At 40.2% G+C, this 27,617-nt stretch overlaps 1 pseudogene; it reads right to left on the bottom strand.

Annotated features, from left to right (window-relative positions):
* Positions 1-17,058: 17,058 nt before the first annotated feature.
* Positions 17,059-17,471, bottom strand: LOC100434833 (large ribosomal subunit protein eL28-like; annotated as a pseudogene).
* Between the last annotated feature and the right edge of the window lie 10,146 nt (positions 17,472-27,617).

The following is a 27,617-nucleotide window of genomic DNA, read 5'->3' as shown; positions in this document are numbered from 1 at the left end:
TTACACAATTAAACAAGCAAAAAACAAATAATCCCATTAAAAATAGGCAAAAGACATAAACAGACACTTCTCAAAAGTAAACATGTAAGCGGCCAACAAACATATGAAAAAATACTCCATATTACAAATCATCAGAGAAATGCAAATCAAAATCACAGTTGTTATCTCATACAATTCAGAGTGGCTATTATTAAAAGTCAAAAACAACAAACGTTGGGAAGGCTATGGGGAAAAGGGAACATTTATACACTGTTGATGGGAATGTAAATTAATTCAGCCACCGTGGAAAGTGGTTTGGAGATTTCTCAAAGAACTTAGAACTATTATTTAACCCAACAATCCCATTACTGATTATATATCCAAAAGAAAACAAATCATTCTACCAAAAAGGCACATGTGCTTATGTGTTCCTCATAGCACTATTCACAGTATCCAAGAAATGGAATCAACCTAGGTGCCCAGTGGTGGACTGGACAAAGAAAATGGTACATATATGCCATGAAATACTATGCAGCCATAAAAAAAGAATGAAATCATGTCTTTTGCAATATTATGGATGCAGCTGGAGGGCATTATCCTAAGCAAATTAACACAGGAGCAGAAAGCCAGATACTGCATATTTCCCATTTATAAGTGGGAGCTAAACACTGGATACTTGTGCACATAAAGATGGCAATATAAACTGGGGAGTACTAGAGGAGGCAGGGAGAGGGGAAGGGTTGAAAAATGAACTGTTGGATATTATGCTCAGTACTTGGGTGACAGGATCATTCATACCCCAGACTTTAGGATCACACAACATACCCAGGTAACAAACCTGCATATGTATCCCCTGAATCTAAAATAAGAGCTGAAAATAATTATAATGATGATAAATAAAAATAAAATAACCACACAGAAAAAATAATTGATTCAAATAAATTTTGATATCAGGACTCTGGCTGACTATCCCTCAGTGGAATATATTCTAAGAAGAAGACTTTCAAAGGCAGCTAAAGCTTTATGTGGTATATTTATTGGTGTTTAGGAATGGTAGTATTTAATTTTGAACTGTTATATGACTATTATAAGGATAAAGCAAATAGTAGACATAGTAACGTTATTGGAAATCAAGACTTTACTGTAATAGAAAATAAAATTTGAAAATACAATAAGTTGGTCTGGTGTGGTGGTTCACGCCTGTAATCCCAGTACTTTGGGAGGCCAAGGCGGGTGGATCATGAGGTCAGGCATTTGAGACCAGCCTGGCCAATATGATGAAACCCCGTATCTACTAAAAAATGCAAAAATTAGCTGGCTGTGGTGGCACACACCTGTAGTCCCAGCTACTTGGGAGACTGAGGCAGGATAATTGCTTGAACCCGGGAGATGGAAGATGCAGTGAGCTGAGATCACACCACTGCACTCCAGTGTGGGTGACAGAGCGAGACTGTCTCAAAACAAACAAACAAACAAAAAACATAAGTTAAAAAAAAGTTTTACACTAAATTTGAATATATGAGTCGAGCACATATATTTCCTTGCTTTGCTCACTTGAATGGTCTAACAAGTAGTGACACCTAGCTGCAATGAACATACTTACTGTCTAGATCTTGTTGTAAATACTGCTCTCCATTACAAAGAAACAGGACTCCTTGGAGAATGGTGATATTGTTTGGATCTGTGTCCCCACCCAAATCTCATGTCAAATTGTAATCCCCTGCATTGGAGGTGCGGCATGGCAAGAGGTGATTGGATCATGGGGGTGGATTTCTCATGAATGTTTTAGCGCCATCCCCTTGGTGCTGTTCTTCTGATAGGGAGTGAATTCTCCTGAGATCTGGTTGTTTGAAAGTGTGTGGCACCTCCTCCCTCTCTCTCGCTCCTGCTCCAGCCCTGTGAAGTGCCTGCTCCCCCTTCTCCTTCTGCCATGATTATGAGTTTTCTGAGGCTGAGCAGATGCCGGTACCATGCTTCCTGTAACACCTCTGGAACCGTGAGCCAATTAAACCTCTTTTCTTTATAAATTACCAGGTCTCAGGTATTTAGAGAAATTCGAGAACAGACTAATACAAATGGCTTAATCCAGATCTGAGAAAAAAAATATAAAATGAATCAGAAACGTTTTATGGTGCCAGAAATCAAGGATAAACTCAAAAACTAGTATGTTCTTCTTCTTTTTTTTTTTTTTTTTTTTTGAGACGGGGTCTCGCTCTGTCACCCAGGCTGAAGTGCAGTGGCGTGATCTCGGCTCACTGCAAGCTCCGCCTCCCGGGTTCACGCCATTCTCCCACCTCAGCCTCCTGTGTAGCTGGGACTACAGGCGCCCGCCACCACGCCCAGCTAATTTTTTGTATTTTTAGTAGAGACGGGGTTTCACCGTGTTAGCCAGGATGGTCTCGATCTCCTGACCTTGTGATCCGCCCGCCTCGGCCTCCCAAAATGCTGGGATTATAGGCATGAGCCACCGCGCCCAGCCTAATACATTCTTATAAAAAGGATACAGGATTCATTCTGAAGGGCCTCCCTTTAGCCAAATTTGGGACAGTTTGAACATTAAAAAAATAAAGTAATCTTGGTGAATCTAGGAGAAGGGCATATTGTTAGTTCAATTCCTTTATCTTTTCTATAGACTTGAAATTTTTCAAAATAAAAAGTTGAGGGAAAATGCCTGGCTATATAAGATAAGACACTTAAGAGTCCTTGGATTTTTATCTTATAAATTTTTCATTTTATGAATTGTAAAATTAAAATTCAAAGAGATTATAGAGCTTACTCAAGGCCACAGAGTTAGCACATAACAGAGCTCAGCCTCTGGTGTTATATTCACTACTCTTTGCTCTCATGAAAATTAACCTCAGTTTTTATTTCCTTCTCATGCCACACTGGCTTTTTCCTATCTGAAGGACTGGGGGAGGCAGGGGCCTGACGTTGATTGATCCCTGATACTCCTCAGGATCATGGTTGCTTCTGCTCATTAGGCTGAACTTGGGGACTGCAGGAAGCCCTGCGCTCTCACACTCCCTCTCACTCCATATCCCACCTCAACTTCCTGGGCTACACTGCCTCACTGTTTCTTTAACACAGCACCACCCTCACTGACCTGGCCATGTCACTCCATCAGTCATGTTCCTTAATATTCTTAGGCTGATTTTTAAAAGGCTTCCTGGAATTATTGAAACCAATCATAACAACAGTAACTCAACACAATCGTATCTTGGCCATGCTAATTGGAAACCTTAGTTTCAAATGAAAGGTTATACTCCAGGCAGTAACTTCTCCAATTTCCAAAGGGGTAGTGCCTTCTGCAAAAGGGTGGCTTTAAACACACCAACCTATAAGTTAAACCACCATGCTGAGTTTGCACGAGAACATTTTGCAAGGTAGTTAAACAATGAAAAGTAAGCATGTTTCCTATTGGGTCCTTTTCCCCTCGAAGAAAGGGAACTAGTGGTGGAGATGCTCAATGGAAATCAAGCATGAATTAAGGGGCTTAAGCCTTCCTAGGTAGAGAAGTAAAAATAACTGAGAAATCCTCAAGGTTGGATTTAACTTTTCTGCTTTTTCTCACCGAATCCCTCCTTCCCCCACCCCCTTTTTGTGTTTTCATTTAACATTGCATTTTCTTTTTCCTTTTCTGATGTACCTACAGTTTATTTTCCTTCTTTGACTAGAACAAAAGGATTCTTATTCTTAATGTGTATTGGAAAGCTTGGTATAAAAAATTCTAGACAGTCAGCCCTGTCCCCCATCTAGCTGTTGCTTATAATGGACCTCTTTTCAGTGAATATCTAATGAAGGTAGCTGTTAAATAAAAATGAATGTTATATATAAAATTGTAAAATGTTATTTTCTACCTTGTAGAGAAAAAGCATATCAATGTGGAATGTATAATTTACAGTCAAGCTGGAAGACTACAGCAACTTAAATGGTACTAGGCATGGAACGGGCAAGAAATCAAAAGTCATCAAGGAAAGTTGGAGGATATTCCAGAGATTGCAACATAAGCCCCAGAGGTTCAATGTATTTGCTGAGTAAGGGCCTTTTAGAAAAACAAGTCTGTGGGTTGATATTATTGGCACATTCCCTCCAAATGACAGACATCATCTCTTCTCCTGAATTTATGGGGCTGAGTTTCTCATTTGTAGTATGGTGTGTGTCTCTGCATATGGAACTCTAAAATTAGCTTTTTGAAAGCAGGCATAACAAGCTGCTGGCCTGGGTTTTATTTCATCTGTATAATATTTTTAAAAATAAGAAATTTGCACATAAAATCCCTGATTTCCAACTTCTCTGGGAAGATCTGGCAACCCTGGGCTTGAATTTTCTCCTGTTAAAGGTTGCTTATCTCCTATGGCTGTGAGCTCTGCAGTTTGCTGCCATCCTTAGAAGTCCCTGTTGTATATCCAGATGGCTTTATTTAAATGGCTGGCTCCCAGCAGCCTCTGAGTTTGAGACCTGTGTCATACAGTTCCAATTCATTTTGATGAAACAATTTCTTTTTTGACAAGGATAGGTATTTACAACTATTATGGCAACTCATGCACTCAGGATGCTTTACAAGGAGTTTTACATTACATCATTTTATTTATTCCTTCCAACTTTTAAGATAAATAAAATTATTATAATTACTTAAAAATATGTCTCTGAATCTTGGAGAGGCTATTGAACTTGCCCAAGGCCACACAGTTAGCAGCAGAGCCGAATTCAGACCCAAAGCCCTCAGAGAACTGAGGCAAAAGAGAATGGTGAGGTTGCAGTTACCCACGGCTGATTTCCTTGAAAAGAAAGAAAGCAACATGATAGCATTAAACGACCATGGGTCAAAGGCCCAAGACGTGGGCCTGAAAACACGGCTTGTCTTTCTGAGGGTCTTACCGCTTATTGGTTGGTAACGTTGAGAAATCCCCTTTCCTCTCTTGGTCTCAGTTTCACAACGTACAAAATGAGGGGAGAGGGGTGGGTGGATAAGGAGACCTCTAGAAGCCCTCAGCCTTCTGTCTTCCTTTGTGTTTGGTACATAGCTGAGAAAGGATTTGTTCCTTTTCTTCTGCTCCCTCTGCTGGGCATGGAGCAAGAGGACACTTTTTGCTGCCCAAGCCCTTTTGAATTTAATTGAATCATTTATCAAGGGCTTGCGCTGTACAAGGTCTTGGTGGACTCCTGGTCACCTGGTGAGGAGACCTAGACTAGCAATGATTATGAGTCACTTTCTGATCACTGTGCAGAGCAAAAGAAGTGAAGGTCTAAAGTATCTCAGGATTCTATTGTAAACATGGAAGTCGTAGAATCAGAAAAGTCATAATAATCAGAGAGACAACGAGAGCTCATATTTATAAAGCAATAACAATAGGCCAGGCATTGTCTTAAGCATTTTATCTATTTTCATTTCCATTTGACTCTTAAAGCAAAACTATGAAAGTTGCCATTTATTATCTTCATGTTGCACTGGGAGGGAGGTTAGAATAGAATCTTCTTCTTTTTCAGATGAAGAAATTGAGGCCCGGGGCATTAAATGACTTACCCGAAGTCAGGCAGCAGCTCACTGCTAGCAGAGCTAAGACTGGAAGCTATTCTAGAACTGAGTTTTATTTCTTCATTCAGTTTCTCCAATTTAAAACCTGGCTAAGGAGATAGGATTAATACATCCAGAAATAATTAACAGGAGGAGGCATGTAATTAGAAGCCTAAATTTCAAGAGTGGAAATGGGCCTTAGAGGCTATCTGTTATGACTTCCTACACAAACAAGCATCTCTCCATACCCCTGACAATTGAGTGCTTAGCATTTGACTTGAAACCCACCTCTAGTCCTAATTTTGTTCCTTGGAGCTCTACAGGATATATCTACATCTTCTGCTGTGCACAGTCCTCCAAGAATTTCAAAATAGCTCTTGTGAACCTATAGAACATCATATCCAAGCTAAAAACCCCAAACTTCTTTAAGTCTTTCACATTATACATGATTTTGAGCAATATTCATTGTAAACCTGGTTGTCTCCCTTCGATGGATTACAGAAACGGCTTCCAATGAATGATACCTCCTGGTATTCCTGTCCTTGTGTAGTCCCCCCCCGATCCTGAATATAGGTTCTTTGACCTACATAGAACGTGACAGAAGTGACTCTGTGCTAGCTCTGATCTTCAGCCTTAAGAAGGCCTGATAACTTTGATTTTTGTGCCCTTAGAAGCTAGTGCCACGTAAGAAGTTCACCTAGCCTGGGCCAGCTGTGGTGGCTCACGCCTGTAATCCCAGCACTTTGGGAGGCCAAGGCAGGCAGATCACGAGGTTAGGAGTTCGAGACCAGCCTGACCAACATGGTGAAACCCCGTCTCTACTAAAAATACAAAAATTAGCCAGGCGTGGTGGCGCACGCCTGTAATCCTAGCTACTCAGGAGACTGAAGCAGGAGAATTGCTTGAACCTGGGAGGCAAATGTTGCAGTGAGCCGAGATCGTGCCATTGCACTCCAGCCTGAGTGACAGAGTAAGACTCTGTCTCAAAAAAAAAAAAAAAGTTCAGCTAGCCTGCTGGAGAGATGAGATACTGGGGCATGTGATACCACATGGAGAAGAACGTGGAGAAGCCATGATGGATGTTCCAGCCTGTGGGTCTCCAGAGTACTCCAGCACCAGCTGCCAACTGGTGTCAGGGTTCTCTAGAGGGACAGAACTAGTAGAAGACATATATATATATATAGTCAGGGTTACATATATATGTCTAATATATATAGACATATATATATTATTCAGGATTCTCTAGAGGGACAGAACTAGTAGGAGACGTGTCTCCTACTAGTTCTATCCCTCTAGAGAACCCTGACTAATACAATATTGCTGTATAACAAATCACCCAAATGTAGTTGCTTAAAAAATAATTTACTGCATTATTATCTCTCATGATAGTGTGTGTTGACTGGATTCGGCTAGGTGATTCTTCCATTTGTCTCCCTTTGAATATCGCTTGCATTTGCACTCATTTGGCAGCTGGTGTTGGAGTGCTCTGGTGTAAGTTAATACTTAATAAACTTATATATATATATTATATATATATAGTTCAATTCCTTTATCTTTTCTATAGACTTGAAATTTTTCAAAATAAAAAGTTGAGAGGAAATGCCTGGCTATATAACATAAGACATGAAAGAGTCCTTGGAATATATATATATGGGTTTATTGTGTGACAGAGTCCCACAACAGGCTGTCTGCAAGCTGAGGAGCAAGGAGAGCCTGTCCAAGTCCCAAAACTGAAGAACTTGGAATCTGATGTTTGAGGGCAGGAAACATCCAGCACGGGAGAAAGATGTAGCCTGGGAGGCTAGACCAGCCTCTCTTTTCACATTTTTCTGCCTGCTTATACTCTAGCTGTGCTGGCAGCTGATTAGATTATGCCCACCCACATTAATCGTCACCTGCTTTCCGCAACCCACTGACTCAAATGTTGATCTCCTTTGGCAACACCCTCACAGACACACCCAGGATCAAGACTTTACATCCTTCAATCCAATCAAGTTGACACTCAGTATTAACCATCACAAGTCCACCTCTTGTCAACTTGAACCCATACACATCTCCTGAGGTCATAGATAATCTTCAAATAAAGACAATAATAAGGTCATAATTATGCCTAACATAATGCAACTATTCTTCATACAGCCAGAAACACACCAATCCCCAACCCAAATACTATTACATAAAGTTAACGATACTTAAATGCGGATGTGAAATCAATAAATCTTATGTCACATGATAAAGGAGAAAGGAAATAAAATGAAGATATTTTCTTAGTACAAGTGTATACATGCACAAACATGTTTTTAACAAAAGGAAGAAATACTCATGACAGTTAAACAGTCCTCATTTCTGCAGCTGGTCATGTGGTCCTAGCTGGTATTGATGACTACCTTCTTCTACTACCCATTCTATATTCCATTTGCCTTCAGCAAGCACTTCAGCAGGTCGTGGTGTTTTTCCTGGTGGAGTGACCCAACCCTTCATTCCTGAAGGGTCTGAGTCATTTGTAGTCCTGCCTGAATTGGGCTGTTGTAGTTTCCCATTGACCTTAATCACAGGGCATGGTAATACTAAGAGACACCCTAATGAATCTCCTGTATTCTGTGCATACTTTTCCTTACCTCTGTTGTGTAGTAGTAGACTGATTTTATCTTGACAGTCCAGGTGAACCACCCCAGCCAACACTGTAACTCTATTCTTAGCCTGTTGCCTTAAAGGTAGGAGGAGCCCAAAGTGTCCAGGTGGCAATCTTAACTTCCAGTTTAATGGAATCATTGTTGTGTTTCCTCATGGCAGGGTTCCTCCCTCTGGAACTAAGACCTTTAGGCCAGTAGAGTGTCATGTTCTGGGAACAGGAAGCAAAAATTTTGCTAATGGATCACTAGGGGTGATGGTGAATGGTGCCACTTCCACTTCCACCCCTTAATTCCTGGACCCATGAATCCTAGCTATGGGAGAAACAGTGTCATATATTGGATGCTGATTCAGAGCATACACAGCCTTCTGGAGAACTTTGCCTCAGCCCCTCAAAGTATTGTCACCTAGTTGGCATTGTAATTGCGACTTTAAAAGGCCATTCCACTGTCTTCTCTTCTTCTGTCAACTGATCGTAGGGAACTCCCCATGAGGCCGTTGGTGCAGGCTACAGGAGAGAAGGCAGGGTGGCAGGAGTGGAGACGATGGGCATTTGAGTTACTTCCTCATGTAACTTGTTTGTGCCTTCAGGACCTGCTTGAGCCTGATCACATATGTACCACTTCCTTTGATGATGGAATGCTGCTGTGCATGACCCCCTTTATGGCTAGATGGGTCAGAAAGTACTCAGTTCTTAATAGGCAGTTTAGGTCACATGGTGACTTGATGATCCATAGTCAAATGTTCAGTTTATGCCAAAGCCCAATAACAGGCCAAGAGCTGTCTCTCCCAAGGAGAGTAGTTATCTGCAGAAGATGGCAGGGCCTTGCTCCAAAATTCTAGAGGCCTCCGCTGTGATTCACTTTTGGGGGCCTGCCAAAGGCTCCAAATAGCATCCCTATCAGCAACACCTCAAGCACCACTGGATCTGCTGGATCATATGGCCCAAGTGGCAGAGCAGCTTGCACAGCAGCCTGAACCTATTGCAGAGCCTTCTCCTGTCCTGGACCCTACTCAAAAATAGCAGCCTTTCAGGTCACTCAGTAAATGGGCTGGAGTAACACACCGAAATGAGGAATGTGTTGCCTCCAAAATCCAAACAGACCCACTAGGCATTGTGCCTTTCTTGGTTGTAGGAGGGGCCAAATGCAGTAATTTATACTTCACCTTAGAAGGACTATCTCGACAGGCCCCACACCACTGGACCCGTAGAAATTTTACTGATGTAGAAGTTCCCTGAATTTTAGTTGGATTTATTTCCCATCCTCTGGCACACAAATGTCTCATGAGTAAGTCCAGTGTGTTTGTTACTTTTTGCTCACTGGATCCAATCAGCATAATGTCATCAATGTCATGGACCAGTGTGATATCATGTGGAAGCAAAAAGCGATCAAGTTCTCTTTGAATAAGATTATGACACCAAGCCAGAGAGTTGATATACCCATGAGGTAGGACAGTAAAGGTATATTGCTGGCCTTGCCAGCTGAAGGCAAATTGCTTCTGGTGGGCCTTATGGCCAGGAATGGAGAAAAAGGCATTTGCCAAGTCACTGGCTGCATACCAAGTACCAGAAGATGTGTTAATTTGCTCAAGCCATACAACCACATCTGGTACAGCAGCTGCAACTGGACTCACCACTTGGTTAAGCTTACGATAATCCACTGTCATTCTCCAAGATCCATCTGTCTTCTGCACAGGGCAAATGAGAGAGTTGAATGGGGATGTGGGGGGAATCATCACCCCTGCGTCTTTCAAGTCCTTGATGGTGGCACTAATCTCCACAGTCCCTCCAGCGATGCAGTATTGTTTTTGATTTACTGTTTTTCTAGGTAGAGGCAGCTCTAATGGCTTCCATTTGGCCTTTCCTACCATGATAACCCTCAGCCTACCAGTCAGGGAGCCAACTGGGGTTTCCACCAGTTGCTAAGTATGTCTATGCCAATTATACATTCTGGCACTGGGGAAATGACCACAGGATGAGTCCAGGGACACACTGGACCCACTGTAAGTCGGACCTGAGCTAAAACTCTGTTAATTATCTGACCTCCATAAGCCCCTACTTTAACTGGAGGACCACAATGACATTTTGGGTCTCCTGGAATCAACGTCAGCTCGGAGCCAGTGTCCAGTAGTCCCTGAAATGTCTGATCATTTCCCTTTCCCCAATGCACAGTTACCCTAGTAAAAGGCCAGAGGTCTCCCTGGGGAAGGATGGGAGAAAAATTCAGTGCATAAATTGTCAGTAATGTAGTGGGATCCTTCCTCAAGGGGACCCAGTCTCCCTTTCATTCAAGGGGTTCTGGGTCTGTAAACTGGCTCAAGTCTGGATATTGATATAGGGGTCATGATCCTCTGTTTTATAATTCAAATTCATCTTTTGTCCATTTGGCCTAGAAGTTTTCTCTTTATATAAATTGAGTAGGAATGCAGTAGGCTTCCTATCGGTTTCACTTCTAGGAACTCTCTAAACAGTCTATGCCAAGGACTAGCAGCGTTCTCCATACAATTAGAAGTAGAGTCCTTAGTATTTTTGGGTCTAATCATATAAAGCAGCCAACTCCAGAAACCCCAAAACCAGCAAAAGAACTCCGTCCTTAATATTCTGTTCCTCTAGAACCACTCCTGGTACCAAAATCTGTATTAGTCTGTTTTCATGCTGCTGATAAAGACATACCTAAGACTGGGAAGAAAAAGAGGTTTAATTGGACTTACAGTTCTACATGACTGGGGAGGCCTCAGAATCATGGCGGGAGGCACATCTTACATGGCAGTGGCGAGAGAAAATGAGGAAGATGCAAAAGTCAAAACCCCTGATAAAACCATCAGTTTTCGTGAGACTTATTCACTACCACAAGAACAGTATAGGGGAAAGCGCCCCCATGATTCAAATCATCTCTTACCGGGTCCCTTCCATAACATGGGAATTATAAGAGTACAATTCAAGTTGAGATTTGGGTGGAGCCAAAACCATATCAAATACGTAACTGAAACAACCCTCTAAAAAATATTCCCAGGATCAAAATGAGTCTGTGTAGTGTTGAGGGTGGAAGGAATAGTGCCTCTGTTTATCCTGACATTGTTAACCCAGTTAACAGTGGGTTAACTGGGTTAACCCATTTAGTTTAGTTTACATTTAGCAATCATGTCATCAGATTGACTATGTAGCCAACTATAAATCCCCAGCACTTGTCACAGGACGGCTGTTTGATTCTTTCTTCCCAGTTTTTTTCTAAATGTTGCTACGGACCTAAATAACATATTTTTATATTATTTTTCTTGATAGTGCTTTTTTTTTTTGAGACGGAGTCTCACTCTGTCACTCAGGCTGGAGTGCAGTGGTGCAATCTTGGCTCACTGCAAGCTCCGCCTCCTGGGTTCATGCCATTCTCCTGCCTCAGCCTCCCAAGTAGCTGGGACTACTGGCACCTGCCACCATGCCTGGCTAATTTTTTGTATTTTTTTTTTTTTTTTTAGTGGAGACGGGGTTTCACTGTGTTAGCCAGGATGGTCTCGATTTCCTGACCTTGCAATCCACCCGCCTCGGCCTCCCAAAGTGCTGGGATTATAGGCGTGAGCCACCGTGCCCAGCCTTCTTGATAATTTTTATCTTGTCTGTTGTGACTCATCATTCCAGCTTGATGAGATTTGAAAAAAATATTTTAGTATATCATCTAATATAATAATTGTTCCTGTGTTTTCTGTAATTTGACAAATATGCCTACATACTGAGCAGGACCTGGCAAATTCAAAGTCTTTCAGCAGAACATTGAAGATCTCCTGCTGAGTAGGAGGTTTTTATCCATTGATTAAACAACACTTTTAGGAAATGGTCATTCCACCTCAAGTCTGTCTAATCTGTTGTCCACCAAACTGCTTTTCTTCCTTTGGTACGTGAAGGCATTGTGGAGAATTCGCCTTGCTGAAGTCAAAGCATATTTGCTCTCTAGCCTTTCCCTGAAATTTCAGAGTAAAAATGTCTAATAAAGTGGTTTAAATTTAGTGTGACGTGACTGGCTGTTAACCCACTCATGTGGGCGCCTAATGCACACCACTTTATTTCCTATACAATCATGAATAATTTATTTTAGAGTTTGAAGAACACAAGTTTGGAAGTCAGACACACCTGGGTTGAAATCCTGGCTATTTTCATCAGGAACTAAGGCAAGATACTCAACTTGTCTGAGCCTCAGTTTCCTCATTTGTAAAATGAGAAAGTTAATACTTTTTTCATGGGTTTCATGTGATGATTACAAGATAACATGCGAAGTACACTTAGCAGGATGTCTAGCAGGTAATAAACACTCACTAACTGTTAAAGCTCATTATTGGTACTGCTATATTATTGTAATAGTAAGTTGTTACTCAATTTGTAGTCTGTGAAATGGACCTCTTTCTTTTCACTTCTCTGAAAATTTGAAAAGTACATGCCTATCCCTAATCTTATGGCACTATGTTGAGGAATATAGCAAAAATAAAAATAGTGCTCTTTCTGTCTGCCATCTGTTCACAATAACCATCTGCCCAGAGCTGTAGCCCTATCCCTTTTCTTTTGCTCTTCTTTCTCAAAACAGTAATTAAAATATGTCTGCCTAGCTCCCATCCATGCCCAACTCACACCCTTTGTGGCCCTCCCATATTTTACACAGCTCAACCCATTTGGGGCTCCAACTGGTGTCAGACAAACTCACTGTGGCCACTTTTCACATTTCTCCTGGCTTATAGGCCCCATGCACCATACTTTTGATAGGTCTGTCATCTCCAGGACTGTGTTGGGTCACTTAGCTCTACCAGAATAAAGTAGAAAACCAGGGAACCCGAAGAAGTCATGGGATCTAGGTTTAGATAGCAGGACTTGGACTAGCAGACGAGCACCCCAGTCATGGGAGAACCTGGGCACCAGGAAAGAAAATGAAATATAATCATACCAGCAAGGACTGGGTACCAAGTCATGGAACCAGCTACAAGGCAGACCCAATGAGAAACCAGAAAGTGCTAAACTCAGCTTTCCTAATATCCCCCTTCTAAAGTAGGTAGTACCAGATCTTGGGTCTAAGTTGAATCTACAGGTAGCATTAGGTGGCCCCAGCAGCAGAGGTTACCGCGCTGCCCCAGCAGGGAGCCAAGCAAGGTACTAAGATGTTCTCCAAAAGAATGTCTGAGATTCCTGACACTTGCTCATCCCATTCAGTTCTTTGACTAGTCCTGAATTAAATCCTGGAGAACCTTTCTCTTACTGATTTCAAGTCTTTTGAGAGATGACCTTATTGGTCAGAAACCCATCAGAAGCCCTTCTTTCAGCAGGGTGACAATATTCAACCACACAGAGTGCAATCCAGGTCACTAGTGACTCTCTGAGTATTCAGAATGCCAATTTAAGGCAAGAAGGTATTTGATAAGAATGGAGAGAGACAGTGATGGGTTACATTTCACAGGGCAGTCATTTTTAATCTGCTTTAATGACCCAAGGGAATGGTACTGGTTGTAATTCGCTGGCTGTCCTTAAATGCCACTCAAAAGCCATCTAAAACTTTTGGCATTTCTTAACCTTTTAAAACTAAAAAATGTTAAAAACTTTTTTTTAAAAAAAAGGTGGAGAAATAAACCCCACTACAATCTCACCTCCTGGAGACCATCTCTGTTAAAATTTTGGAGTGTATCTGAGCTAGCGTCTTCCTTCCCTCATTCCCTCTTGCCTTTCCTTCTTTTTATCCTCCATGTCTTTCTCCCTTTGGTTTCAAAGGCAGAGAGTTGGGTTATTTATACACCTCGTTCATGGCACATTATCAGCATCTGCATCAACATCGGCATGTGCTTGGTTTGATCCTATTTTACTTTATCATTTTCCCGCTTCATCCTGAGTGTTTACTCCTTGTCCCCGCCACTGCCCACCATTGGTAGCCATTATAAGGTGCTATATTCTTACATTTGCATGCATCATTGAAGAATATATTGTATTTATGTATTTCTAATTTACGTAAGTTTTACTTGTTACAGGTTTTGTTCACTCCTTCACTTTCTATTTTTTTTTTTTTTTTTTTTTTTTTGAAGCTCATCACTGTTTCTGTGATCTGTTTACAATACAGAATGTCCGTCTGGCTCACTGAGGTTAGCTGTTAACATGCTGTCGCAGAGTGTGCATTCTCCTCATTTCACATATCTATTCCCCTAGTAATGGACTCTGGTTGCCTCTAGTATCCCGCTGCCAAAAACAACACAATAAATATCCCCACGCATATGTCCATGTGGATCTGATTATCAGAAGTGTATAGGCGGTGAGATTGCTGAGTCACAGGAATACACATATTTAGCAACACTAAGTACTTCCAGATTGTTTCTCAAATGGCTACAACATTCTTTTTTTCTTTTTTTAACTGAGAAAGGATTCATATACCATAAAATTTACCTTTTTAAAGTGTATATTTCAGGGGTTTTTGGATTATTCATGAATGTGTGAAATGAGCATCATGGTCCAACCAGAACATTTTCATCACTTCAAGATTTTCATTGTCTTCAAGAGGTGGCATTGTAGTGGACTTTATTTCTCCATCTCTTTTTTTTATGTTTCTAACATTTTTTAGTTTAAAAAATGTTAAAAGAAACTCTGTAACCATTAGCAGGCACTCCCCATTTTCCCTTCTCCCTGACCACTGACAACCACTAATCTACTTTCTGTCTTCGTAGACTTGCCTGTTTTGGACATTTCAGGTACGTGGAATCACACATATGTGGCCTTTTGTGTCTGGCTTTTTTCACTTAGCATAAAGTTTTCAAAGTTTATCATTGTTATAGCATGTATCAGTGCTCCATTCATTTTATGGCTGAATGATATTCCCTCGTATAGAGATATTACATTTTATTTATCCATTCATCAGTTGATGGACATTTGGAAGGCTTCCACTTTCTTCACGATTATGAATAATACTGCTATATATTGGCTATTATGCTATAATGCTGAACATTTATGCATACATTTTTCTGTGGACACTTGTTTTTAATTCTCTTGGGTATAAACCTAGGAGTGGAACTGTTAGTTAATATGGTAAGTCTATACTTAATTACTGAGAAACTGTTTTCTAAAACAGCTGCACTATTTTACATTTTCAACAGTAATATACGAAGGACCCAATTTCTCCATATCTTCACTAGCACTCGTTATTGTTCATTTTAAAAAATTATAACCATCCAAGGAGGTGTGAAATGGCATCTCATTGTGGTTTTGATTTGCATCTCTCTGATGATTACTTTAAGCATCTTTCTAAGTGTTTATTGGCCATTTGTGTATCTTCTTTGGAGAAATGTCTGTTCAAATCCTTTGCCCATTTTAAAATTGGATTATTTGTCCTTTTATTGTTGAGTTGTAAGAGTTTTTTAATGTATTATGAATATGAGTTCCTTATCAGAGATATGATTTGCTTATATTATCACCCATTCTATGGGTCATCTTTTCACTTTTTTTTTTTTTTTTTTTGAGACAGTCTTGCTCTGTTGCCCAGGCTGGAGTGCAATGGTGCTATCTTGGCTCACTGCAACCTCCACCTTCCAGATTCAAGAAATTCTCATGCCTCAGCCTCCTAAGTAGCTAGGATTATAGGCGTGTGCCAACACACCTGGCTATTTTTTTGTATTTTAGTAGAGACAGGATTTCTCCATGTTGGCCAGGCTAGTCTCGAACTCCTGGCCTCAAGTGATCCACTTGCCTTGGCCTCCCAAAGTGCTGGGATTACAGGCGTGAGCCACCATGCCTGCCCATCTTTTCACTTTCTTGATGATGTCCTTTGAAGCCTAAAAGTTTTAATTTTGTTGAAGTCCAACTTATCTATTTTTTTCTTTTGTTGACAATGCTTTAGTGTCATATCTAAGAAGCCATTACCTGAACTAAGGACAAAAGATTTATGCCTATGTTTCTTCTAAGCATTTTATAGTTTTAACTTTTATATTTATGGTCTTTGATTCTTTTTGAGTTAATTTTCACGTATATTGTGAGGTATGGGTCCAAATTCATTCTTTTGCATGTGGAAATCCAGTTTTCCCAGCATCATTTGTTGAAAAGCCCATTCTTTCCCCCACTGAATTGCCTTGGCAACGCTGTTGAAAACCAACTGGTCACAGACTTATGGATTTATTTCTAGACTCCTAATTCTATTTCATTGTTCTAAATGTCTGTCTGTATCCACACTGTCTTGATTATTGCAGCTATGTACTAAGTTGTAAAATTAGGAGGTCTGAGTCATCTGCCTTTGTCCTTTTTAAAGACAAAGTTTTGGCTATTCTTCATCCTTTGCATTTCCATATGAATGTTATGATCAGCTTGCCAATTTCTTTCAAAAACAAAGCTGGGATTTTTAACAGGGATTGCATTGAATCTGTATATGAATTTGGATGTATTGCCATCTGTATTAGCTTTCTATGACTTTTGTAACAAATTAGTACCAATAAAGTGGTTTAAAACAATAAATTTTATCTTATAATACTGTAGGTCAGAAGTCCCACATGGGTCTTAACAGCATCCTCCCTGGTCACTCGAGACAGTACCCTCACTCCTTGGCTTACCACACCCTTCTCCATCGTCCAAGACAAAAATGGCAAGCCAAGTCCTTCACAGGCTGCTAGTTCCTTGGTTCTCACTTCTGAAGTCACACTTCCTTCCCACGGCTGGAAAAGGTTCCCTACTTTTAAAGACCCGTGTGATCAGATTGGACTCAATCAGACAATCCAGTACCAGCTCCCCCCATCAAGGTCCTTAATGTAATCACATCTACAAATTCTCTTTTGCCACATAAGTTAATATTTTAACAGGTTCCGGGAGTTTGAATGTGGATATCTTTGGTGAGTCATTATTCTGCTTACCACACCGTCTTTATTACTGTTCTTCTTCTTTTTTTTTTTTGGTTGGGAAAAGGTCATCTGACTATTGCTTTTGGGGGACAGGGGGCTCAGGCACTCTTGTTGGGGTAGGTTCACTTCCTCTTCACCATCACAGGCTCTGGCTATGCAGGATGGCATTGGCCCTGTGGATGGCAGCCATGTGCAGGTCAGGGCAGTCTTTGTTCTTAAGGATCATGTGCCTGATGCTGCTGAAAGTAGCCCAGTTGTTCTTGTTGATGGTGGTCTGCGTGCATGTAGGAGGTGGCTGGCTTTTGCTGGCCTGATCTCTGTTTCATGACCACCACCACACCGTTCCATCAGCCGTTGGCTTCACATCCACAGTCTTGTGGTGAGTTGGCCTGGTAGCAGAGGGAATGTGGGGCTTCAGGTTACTGGGCTTGGTGCTGTAGGTCTGCTTATTCCTCTTGATCAGGAAACTGGAGCAGTTCTGCACCACCAACCACTGCAGAAGCACAGACATGGTGGCAGTTCCTCTCACAGTGCTGGAGATGGAAATAGCCATACCATCTTAACAGTGTTAAACTTTCTAAACCATGAATGTGGAATATCTTTTCATTTTTTTAGATATCCTTTAATTGCCTTTAATGATAGTTCACAGTTTTCAGTGTACAAGTGTTGTACTTCTTACTTTTTTTGTTAAATTTGTTTCTAAATTTTATTATTTTTCATGCTGTTGTAACTGGGATTATTTTTAAAATTTTATTTTCAGATTGTTGCTAGTGTATGGAAATAAAATTGATTTTTGTTTTTTGATTTTATAGCCTCCATCAACAGAGCTTTGTAATTATTGCTTTATGCAGTTATCTTTACAACCAGACCATGGGAAAAAAAGAGTTACAAACAAAAATACATGCATATTGCCTTTTGTTTTTACCTATGTGGTTACCTTTACCAGCCTGTTTATTTCTTCATATGGATTAGAGTTACTGTGTAGTGTCCTTTAATTTTACCATGAAGGATTTCCTTTAGAATGTCTTGTAGGGAAGATACAGTTGTAACAACTCTCTCAGTTTTTGTTTGTCTGGGAATATCTTAATTTCATCTTCATTTTTGAAGGATGTTTTGCTGGTCATGTAGTTTTTAGTTGACAGTCTTTTTCTTTTATTACTCTAAATACACTATGCCACTGCCGTCTGGCCTTCATGGTTTCTGATGAGAAATCAACTATAAATACTTTTGCATAATTTATACACAGTTAACTGCACAGATTTTAAAGTGTAGGGTTTGATGAGTTTTGACATGTGTGTACATCCATGTAAACTTTAGCCAAAGCATGTTTTATAAAATTTCCATTTCCTTCAAAAGTTTCCTCAAGCTCCTTTATAAACAGTGCTCTCTTCCATTTCTAAAGCAACCATTGCTCTGGTTTCTATAACTATAGAGTATGTTTTTTTTTCTATTCTTGAGCTCTATAAAAATGAAATTACACATTATGCACTCTTTTATATCTGACTTCTTTTGCTCAGCATGTTTTTAAGATTTATCCATATTATGGTATATATTGATAGCATTTTCTTTTTAAATTTTTTTATTGTTATACCTTAAGTTCTAGGGTACATGTGCACAACGTGCAGGTTTGTTACATATGTATACATGTGCCATGTTGGTGTGCTGCACCCATTAACTCGTCATTTATATTAGGTATATCTCCTAATGCTATCCCTCCCTACTCCCCCCACCCCATGACGGGCCCTGGTGTATGGTGTTCCCCACCCTGTGTCCAAGTGTTTTCATTGTTCAATTCCACCTATGAGTGAGAACATGTGGTGTTCGGTTTTCTGTCCTTGTGATAGTTTGCCCAGAACGATGGTTTCCAGCGTCATCCAGGTCCCCACAAAGGACATGAACTCATCCTTTTATATGGCTGCATAGTATTCCACGGTGTATATGTGCCACGTTTTCTTAATCCAGTCTATCACTGATGGACATTTGGGTTGGTTCCAAGTCTTTGCTATTGTGAATAGTGCCGCAATAAACATACGTGTGCATGTGTCTTTATAGTAGCATGTTTTATAATCCTTTGGGTATATACCCAGTAATGGGATGGCTGGGTCAAATGGTATTTCTAGTTCTAGATCCCTGAGGAATCGCCACACTGTCTTCCACAATGGTTGAACTAGTTTACAGTCCCACCAACAGTGTAAAAGTGTTCCTATTTCTCCACATCCTCTCCAGCACCTGTTGTTTCCTGACTTTTTAATGATCGCCATTCTAACTGGTGTGAGATGGTATCTCATTGTGGTTTTGATTTGCATTTCTCTTATGGCCAGTGACGATGAGCATTTTTTCATGTGTCTTTTGGCTGCATAAATGTCTTCTTTTGAGAAGTGTCTGTTCATATCCTTTGCCCACTTTTTGATGGGGTTGTTTACTTTTTTTCTGGTAAATTTGTTTAAGTTCTTTGTAGATTCTGGATATTAGCCCTTTGTCAGATGGGTAGATTGCAAAAATTTTCTCCCATTCTGTAGGTTGCCTGTTCACTCTGATGATAGTTTCTTTTGCTGTGCAGAAGCTCTTTAATTTAATTAGATCCCATTTCTCAATTTTGGTTTTTGTTGCCATTTCTTTTGGTGTTTTAGACGTGAAGTCCTTGCCCATGTCTATGTCCTGAATGGTAATGCCTAGGTTTTCTTCTAGGGTTTTTATGGTTTTAGGTGTGACATTTAAGTCTTTAATCCATCTTGAATTAATTTTTGGATAAGGTGTGAGGAAGGGATCCAGTTTCAGCTTTCTATATATGGCTAGCCAGTTTTCTCAGCACCATTTATTCAATAGGGAATCCTTTCCCCATTTCTTGTTTTTGTCAGGTTTGTCAAAGATCAGATGGTTGTAGATGTGTGGTATTATTTCTGAGGGCTCTATTCTGTTCCATTGGTCTATATCTCTGTTTTGGTACCAGTACCATACTGTTTTGGTTACTATAGCCTTGTGGTATAGTTTGAAATCAGGTAGCGTGATGCCTCCAGCTTTGTTCTTTTTGCTTAGGATTGTCTTGGCAATGCGGGCTCCTTTTTGCTTCCATATGAACTTTAAAGTTGTGTTTTCCAATTCTGTGAAGAAAGTCATTGGAAGCTTGATGGGGATGGCATTGAATCTGTAAATTACTTTGGGCAGTATGGCCATTTTCACAATATTGATTCTTCCTATCCATGTGCATGGAATGTTCTTCCATTTGTTTGTGTCCTCTTTTATTTCGTTGAGCAGTGGTTTGTAATTCTCCTTGAAGAGGTCCTTCACATCCCTTGTAAGTTGGATACCTAGGTATTTTATTTTCTTTGAAGCAATTCTGAATGGGAGTTCACTCATGATTTGGCTCTCTGTCTTTTGTTGGTGTACAGGAATACTTGTGATTTTTGCACATCGATTTTGTATCCTGAGACTTTGCTGAAGTTGCTCATCAGCTTAAGGAGATTTTGGGCTGAGACAATGGGGTTTTCTAAATATACAATCATGTCATCTGCAAACAGGGACAATTTGACTTCCTCTTTTCCTAATGGAATACCCTTTATTTCTTTCTCCTGCCTGATTGCCCTGGCCAGAACTTCCAACATCATGTTGAATAGGAGTAGTGAGAGAGGGAATCCCTGTCTTGTGCCAGTTTTCGAAGGAAATGCTTCCAGTTTTTGCCCATTCAGTATGATATTGGCTGCGGGTTTGTCATAAATAGCTCTTATTATTTTGAGATACATCCCATCAATACCTAATTTATTGAGAGTTTTTAGCATGAAGTGCTGTTGAATTTTGTCAAAGGCCTTTTCTGCATCTATTGAGATAATCACGTGGTTTTTGTCTTTGGTTCTGTTTATATGCTGGATTACGTTTATTGATTTTCATATGTTGAACCAGCCTTGCATCCCAGGGATGAAGCCCACTTGATCATGGTGGATAAACTTTTTGATGGGCTGCTGGATTCGGTTTGCCAGTATTTTATTGAGGATTTTTGCATCAATGTTCATCAGGGATATTGGTCTAAAATTCTCTTTTTTTTGTTGTGTCTCTTCCAGGCTTTGGTATCAGGATGATGCTGGCCTCATAAAATGAGTTAGGGAGGATTCCCTCTTTTTCTATTGATTGGAATAGTTTCAGAAGGAATGGTACCAGCTCCTCTTTGTACCTCTGGTAGAATTCAGCTGTGAATCCGTCTGGTCCTAGAATTTATTTTGGTTGGTAGGGTCTTAATTATTGCCTCAATTTCAGCTCCTGTTATTGGTCTATTCAGGGATTCAACTTCTTTCTGGTTTAGTCTTGGGTGGGTGTATGTGTCCAAGAATTTATCCATTTCTTCTAGATTTTCTAGTTTATTTGCATAGAGGTGTTTATAGTATTCTCTGATGGTAGTTTGTATTTCTGTGGGATCGGTGGTGATATCCGCTTTATCATTTTGTATTGCGTCTATTTGATTCTTCTCTCTTTTCTTCTTTATTAGTCTTGCTAGCGGTCTATCAATTTTGTTGATCCTTTCGAAAAACCAGCTCCTGGATTCATTGATTTGTTGAAGGGTTTTTTGTGTCTCTATTTCCTTCAGTTCTGCTCTGATCTGAGTTATTTCTTGCCTTCTGCTAGCTTTTGAATGTGTTTGCTCTTGCTTCTCTAGTTCTTTTAATTGTGATGTTAGGGTGTCAATATTCGATCTTTCCTGCTTTCTCTTGTGGGCATTTAGTGCTATAAATTTCCCTCTACACAGTGCTTTGAATGTGTCTCAGAGATTCTGGTACGTTGTGTCTCATTGGTTTCAAAGAAGATCTTTATTTCTGCCTTCATTTCATTATGTACCCAGTAGTCACTCAGGGGCAGGTTGTTCAGTTTCCATGTAGTTGAGCAGTTTTGAGTGAGTTTCTTAATCCTTAATTCTAGTTTGATTGCACTGTGGTCTGAGAGATAGTTGGTTATAATTTCTGTTCTTTTATGTTTGCTGAGGAGTGCTTTACTTCCAACTATGTGGTCAATTTTGGAATAAGTGCGATGTGGTGCTCAGAAGAATGTGTATTCTGTTTAATTGGGGTGGAGAGTTCTGTAGATGTCTATTAGGTCTGCTTGGTGCAGAGCTGAGTTCAATTCCTGGATATCCTTGTTAACTTTCTGTCTCGTTGATCTGTCTGATGTTCACAGTGGGGTGTTAAAGTCTCCCATTATTATTGTGTGGGAGTCTAAGTCTCTTTGTTGGTTTCTAAGGACTTGCTTTATGAATCTGGGTGCTCCTGTATTGGGTGCATACATATTTAGGATAGTTAGCTCTTCTTGTTAAATTGATCCCTTTACCATTGTGTATTGGCCTTCTTTGTCTCTTTTGATGTTTGTTGATTTAAAATCTGTTTAATCAGACTAGGATTGCAACCCCTGCTTTTTTTGGTTTTCCATTTGCTTGGTAGATCTTCCTCCATCCCTTTATTTTGAGCCTATGTGTGTCTCTGCAGGTGAGATGGGTCTCCTGAATACAGCACACTGATAGGTCTTGACTCTTTATCCAATTTGCCAGTCTGTGTCTTTTAATTGGAGCACTTAGCCCATTTACATTTAAGGTTAATATTGTTATGTGTGAATTTGATCCTGTCATTATGATGTTAGCTGGTTATTTTGCTCATTAGTTGATGCAGTTTCTTCCTAGCCTCGATGGTCTTTACAATTTGGCATGTTTTTTGCAGTGCAGGTACTGGTTGTTCCTTTCCATGTTTAGAGCTTCCTTCAGGAGCTCTTGTAGGGCAGGCCTGGTGGTGACAAAATCTCTCAGCATTTGCTTGTCTGTAAAGGATTTTATTTCTCCTTCACTTATGAAGCTTAGTTTGGCTGGATATGAAATTCTGGGTTGAAAATTCTTTTCTTTAAGAATATTGAATGTTGGCCCCCACTCTCTTCTGGCTTGTAGAGTTTCTGCCGAGAGATCAGCTGTAAGTCTGATGGGCTTCCCTTTGTGGGTAACATGACTTTTCTCTCTGGCTGCCCTTAACATTTTTTCCTTCATTTCAACTTTGGTGAATCTGACGATTATGTGTCTTGGGGTTGCTCTTCTCGAGGAGTATCTTTGTGGCATTCTCTGTATTTCCTGAATTTGAATGTTGGCTTGCCTTGCTAGGTTGGGGAAGTTCTCCTGGATAATATCCTGAAGAGTGTTTTCCAACTTGATTCCATTCTCCCGGTCACTTTGAGGTACACCAATCAGACATAGATTTGGTCTTTTCACGTAGTCCCATATTTCTTGGAGGCTTTGTTCATTTCTTTTTATTCTTTTTTCTCTAAACTTCTCTTCTTGCTTCATTTCATTCATTTGATCTTCAATCACTGATACCCTTTCTTCCAGTTGATCGAATTGGCTACTGAAGCTTGTGCATGCGTCACGTAGTTCTCGTGCCATGGTTTTCAGCTCAGTCAGGTCATTTAAGTTCTTCTCTACACTGTTTATTTTAGTTAGCCTTTTGTCCAATCTTATTTCAAGGTTTTTAGCTTCTTTGCGATTGGTTTGAACATCCTCCTTTAGCTCGGAGAAGTTTGTTATTACTGATCTTCTGAAGCCTTCTTCTCTCAACTCGTCAAAGTCATTCTCCATTCAGCTTTGGTCCGTTGCTGGCGAGGAGCTGCATTCCTTTGGAGGAGAAGAGGCACTCTGATTTTTAGAATTTTCAGCTTTTCTGCTCTTGTTTTCTCCCATCTTTGTGGTTTTATCTACCTTTGGTCTTTGATGATGGTGACGTACAGATGGGGTTTTGGTGTGGATGTCCTTTCTATTTGTTAGTTTTCCTTTTAACAGTCAGGACCCTCAGCTGCAGGTCTGTTGGAGTTTGCTGGAGGTCCACTCCAGACCCTGTTTGCCTGGGTATCAGCAGCAGAGGCTGCAGAACTGCAAATATTGCAGAACGGCAAATGTTGCTGCCTGCTCCTTCTTCTGGAAGCTTCGTCTCAGAGCGAGCACCTGGCCGTATGAGGTGTCAGTCGGCCCCCACTGGGAGGTCCCTCCCAGTTACGCTACTCAGGGGTCAGGGACACACTTGAGGAGGCAGTCTGTCCATTCTCAGATCTCGAACTCTGTGCTGGCAGAACCACTACTCTCTTCAAAGCTGTCAGACAGGGAAGTTTAAGTCTGCAGAAGTTTCTGCTGCCTTTAGTTCAGGTATGCCCTGCCCCCAGAGGTGGAGTCTACAGCGGCAGGCAGGCATCCTTGAGCTGCGGTATGCTCCACCCAGTTCGAGCTTCCGGGCTACTTTGTTTACCTACTGAAGCCTCAGCAATGGCGGGTGCCCCTCCCCCAGACTCCCTGCTGCCTTGCAGTTCGATCTTAGACTGCTGCGCTAGAAGTGAGCAAGGCTCCGTGGGTGTGGGATCTTCTGAGCCAGGTGTGGGATATAATCTCCTGGTGTGCCATTTGCTAAGACTGTTGGAAAAGTGCAGTATTAGGGTGGGAGTGACCCAATTTTCCAGGTGCTGTGTGTCACAGCTTCCCTTGGCTAGGGAAGGGAATTCTCCAACCCCTTGCACTTCCCGGGTGAGGCCATGCCTCGCCCTGCTTCGGCTCATGGTACATGGCCTGCAACCACCGTCCTGCACCCACTGTCCAGCAAGCCCCAGTGAGGTCAACCCGGTACCTCAGTTGGAAATGCAGAAATCACCCATCTTCTGCGTCACTCATGCTGAGAGCTACAGACTGGAGCTATTCCTATTCGGCCATCTTAGAACCTCCACATTTTCTTTTTTATTTCGAGAAATATTTTTATTGTAAGAATATACCACAAATTGTTTATTCATTTTCATGTTGATGGACATTTGGATTCCAAATATTCCAAATCTGGAAATTTCAAAAACAGTTTCCATTTTCCAGATTAGGAACTATTATGAATGCAGATGCTATAAACATTCTTGCATAACAGTTTTTGTTGTTGGTTTTTAAAATTTGATCTTTTTATGGTTAAGTGCTTGGGAGTAGAATGGAAGATCATGGAGTAGGTGTAAGTTTACCTTTATAATAAATATTTTTATGAAATAGTTGTACCATTTTACACTTTTACTAGCAATATATGAGGGCTTCAATTGCCCCACATTCTGCTATTTGGTGTCTCCAGTATATTTTAAAGATAACTGTTCTAATGCCTGCAACATGGTGTATCATTGTGATTTTAATTTGAACTTCCTTAATGTGCTTATTGGTCATTCATATGTATTCTTTAATGAAGTGGCTGTTTGTTTACATCCATGGTCTATTTTAAAAATTGGTTTGTCTTTCTTATTGAGTTGGGTGAGTTCATATATTTTGAGTACATTACCTTTGTTAGATACAGCTATTACAAACATTTTTTTCCAGTCTGTGGCTTGCCTGTTCATTTTCTTAATGATCTCTTTTAATGGTTAGAAGTTTTAAGTTTTACTGACGTACAATTGATCTATTTTTTTTTATAGTTTTGTATTCTTGTACAAGAAACCTTTGCCCAACCCAAGGTTGCAAATATTCTCCCATATTTCTCTCAAGAAGCTTTATAGTTTTAAGTTTTATTTTTAAGTCCATGATCCATATTCAGTTAAATTTTCTGTTATGTTTTTGTGAAGTAGAAGTCAAGATTTGCCTTTTTTTCTAGTTGTTCAGTACCATTTGTTGAAAACACTTTCTCTTCTCCACAGGACTGCGTTAGCTACTTTTATTCAAAATCAATTTACTGTATAAGCATGGGTCAAATTATGGATGCTCTGTTATGTTTCATTAATCTATTTATTCCTTCCTACACTAATAGCATACTGTCCCGATTAGCAGGGCTTTATAGAAAGTCTTGAAATTAAATAGCCTAACTTTTCCTATGTTTTCCCTCTTTTCCTAGTTTGTTTGTTTTTTTCTAGTTACTTTGTATTTCCATTCAAATTTTAGAGTCAGCTTGTTAATTTCTCCAAAAAATAGCCTGCTGATTTTTATTGGGAGTTTCATTAACTCTGTAAATCATTCTTCATTTATTTTTGATAGATTTTTCAGATTAATTTGGCAGCTCCATTAGGCAACTGAATAATTTGTTTAATTAATTTATCAAAACTAAACTCTGTAATTCATAAGCTAAGCACAGCCTTATGTAGGTTCTTTGCACCTGAGTGTATTAAGAAAACTGTCAAAACTAAGCCAGCCATATGAATTAGATTATTTAGGTGTTAGCAAATTCATATTCCTGGAAACTTTTCTTGGGCTTCACATTCTTACACAAATATACAGCTGAATTCGTAAATGTGAAATAATAATAACAGAATTAGCTAAGAAGTATTAAGAGGGAAATAAATTCCAGGCATTGTGCTACACGTTTCATAGGCATTTTCTTAATATTTTCAAGAACTTATAGGACACAAGTACTAGTACCATTCCCATTTAATGGATGAGGAAGTTGAGGTTTAGGGTCACACAGCTATTCAGTGGTGGACTGGAATCCAATCTGACAGTCTCTAGAGCCTGACATTTTGAACACTAGCTACACAGTCTCCAATGTGTTAGCAGTTGAATGCCCCCATGGTCTTATTCCAAAGATAATCACATCAGCAACGAAACATCAATTCTCTGCTGGTTTTTTTATTTGGTCTTTTTATGGTTCTAGGCTGAGAACAGGCTCTGGGATGGGCAATGCTTCTTCATGCCCATCTGGCAATGGTCCTCGCTTCTTCATGATCTATTGGTGATTTTTGACTAGAACTATATCCTCCATTAGATCAGAATCTTATTATCAGAATATCACCACAGATCAGCCAGCCAAGGGCCATCAAAATCCTCTCTAGATAAAGGTGATTTCCTTCATGAAAGTGTTGGAACATGGAAGTATTGTACCACTGTTGTGTAAGTTTCCATTTCCAAAGGTCTGAAGTCTTTGGGTAAGAATAAATATATAAATATCAAGTAAGTACTAACACCATAGATTATAGTAGGATTTGTTAGGTGTTCGCTTGCCTTAATTACTCACAGTGTCATTCACAGGGCTGCACAGATGTTAAATATTTGGAGTTCTTTTCACAGTATATTTTACCATTTGAAGTATAAGCATTTTGTATAGTGTGGATTTCTTTGTGTAACAATAATTGTTAATTATATTTTCCATAATTTCAAATAAATGCAGGACTTCCTCCTTGCTTAAACATAACTTTACTCCTGGTAGATGGCTACTTTTTAGTAGTAGCAGACAAATGCATTTTCCTTTTTGCATTAAAATGAAAATGTTTTGCAAAAATCTTATAGAATTGGACAGGAAGGTATAAATCTGAGGATGCAAGACAATGAGCCCAAAGGACAGCATCCATCTGCAAGGGGGGTTGGTGGTGGGAAGTGCAGGAATCTTGGCGCAGGATGGAGGGTGGCCAACTGGTTCTGGTATTGGCATTGAATCCTGCATCCCAGGAAACCCTTGAGTCCCAAACTGTTGCTGCAAAACCCTGATTTTGCCTGAGCCATTAGACATCAGAGTGACTCACTGGTTTTCAACCCTTACAGAATCTACATTGTTACATGCCAGAGTTAAAAGGCAGTCTCAGCTAGGTGTGGTGGTGTGTACCTTAGTACCAGCTACTCAGGAGACTCCTTGAACCCAGGATTTCGAATCCAGACTGGGCAACATAGTGAGAAACTCTCCGAACAACAGTAACAACAAAGGGCAGTCTCACTGGA

This window comes from Pongo abelii, chromosome 16 (assembly GCF_028885655.2).
Source record: "Pongo abelii isolate AG06213 chromosome 16, NHGRI_mPonAbe1-v2.0_pri, whole genome shotgun sequence".
Taxonomy (NCBI): domain Eukaryota; kingdom Metazoa; phylum Chordata; class Mammalia; order Primates; family Hominidae; genus Pongo; species Pongo abelii.
Note: the sequence above shows the minus strand (reverse complement) of the source record. Positions and strands in the feature narration are given on the sequence as shown.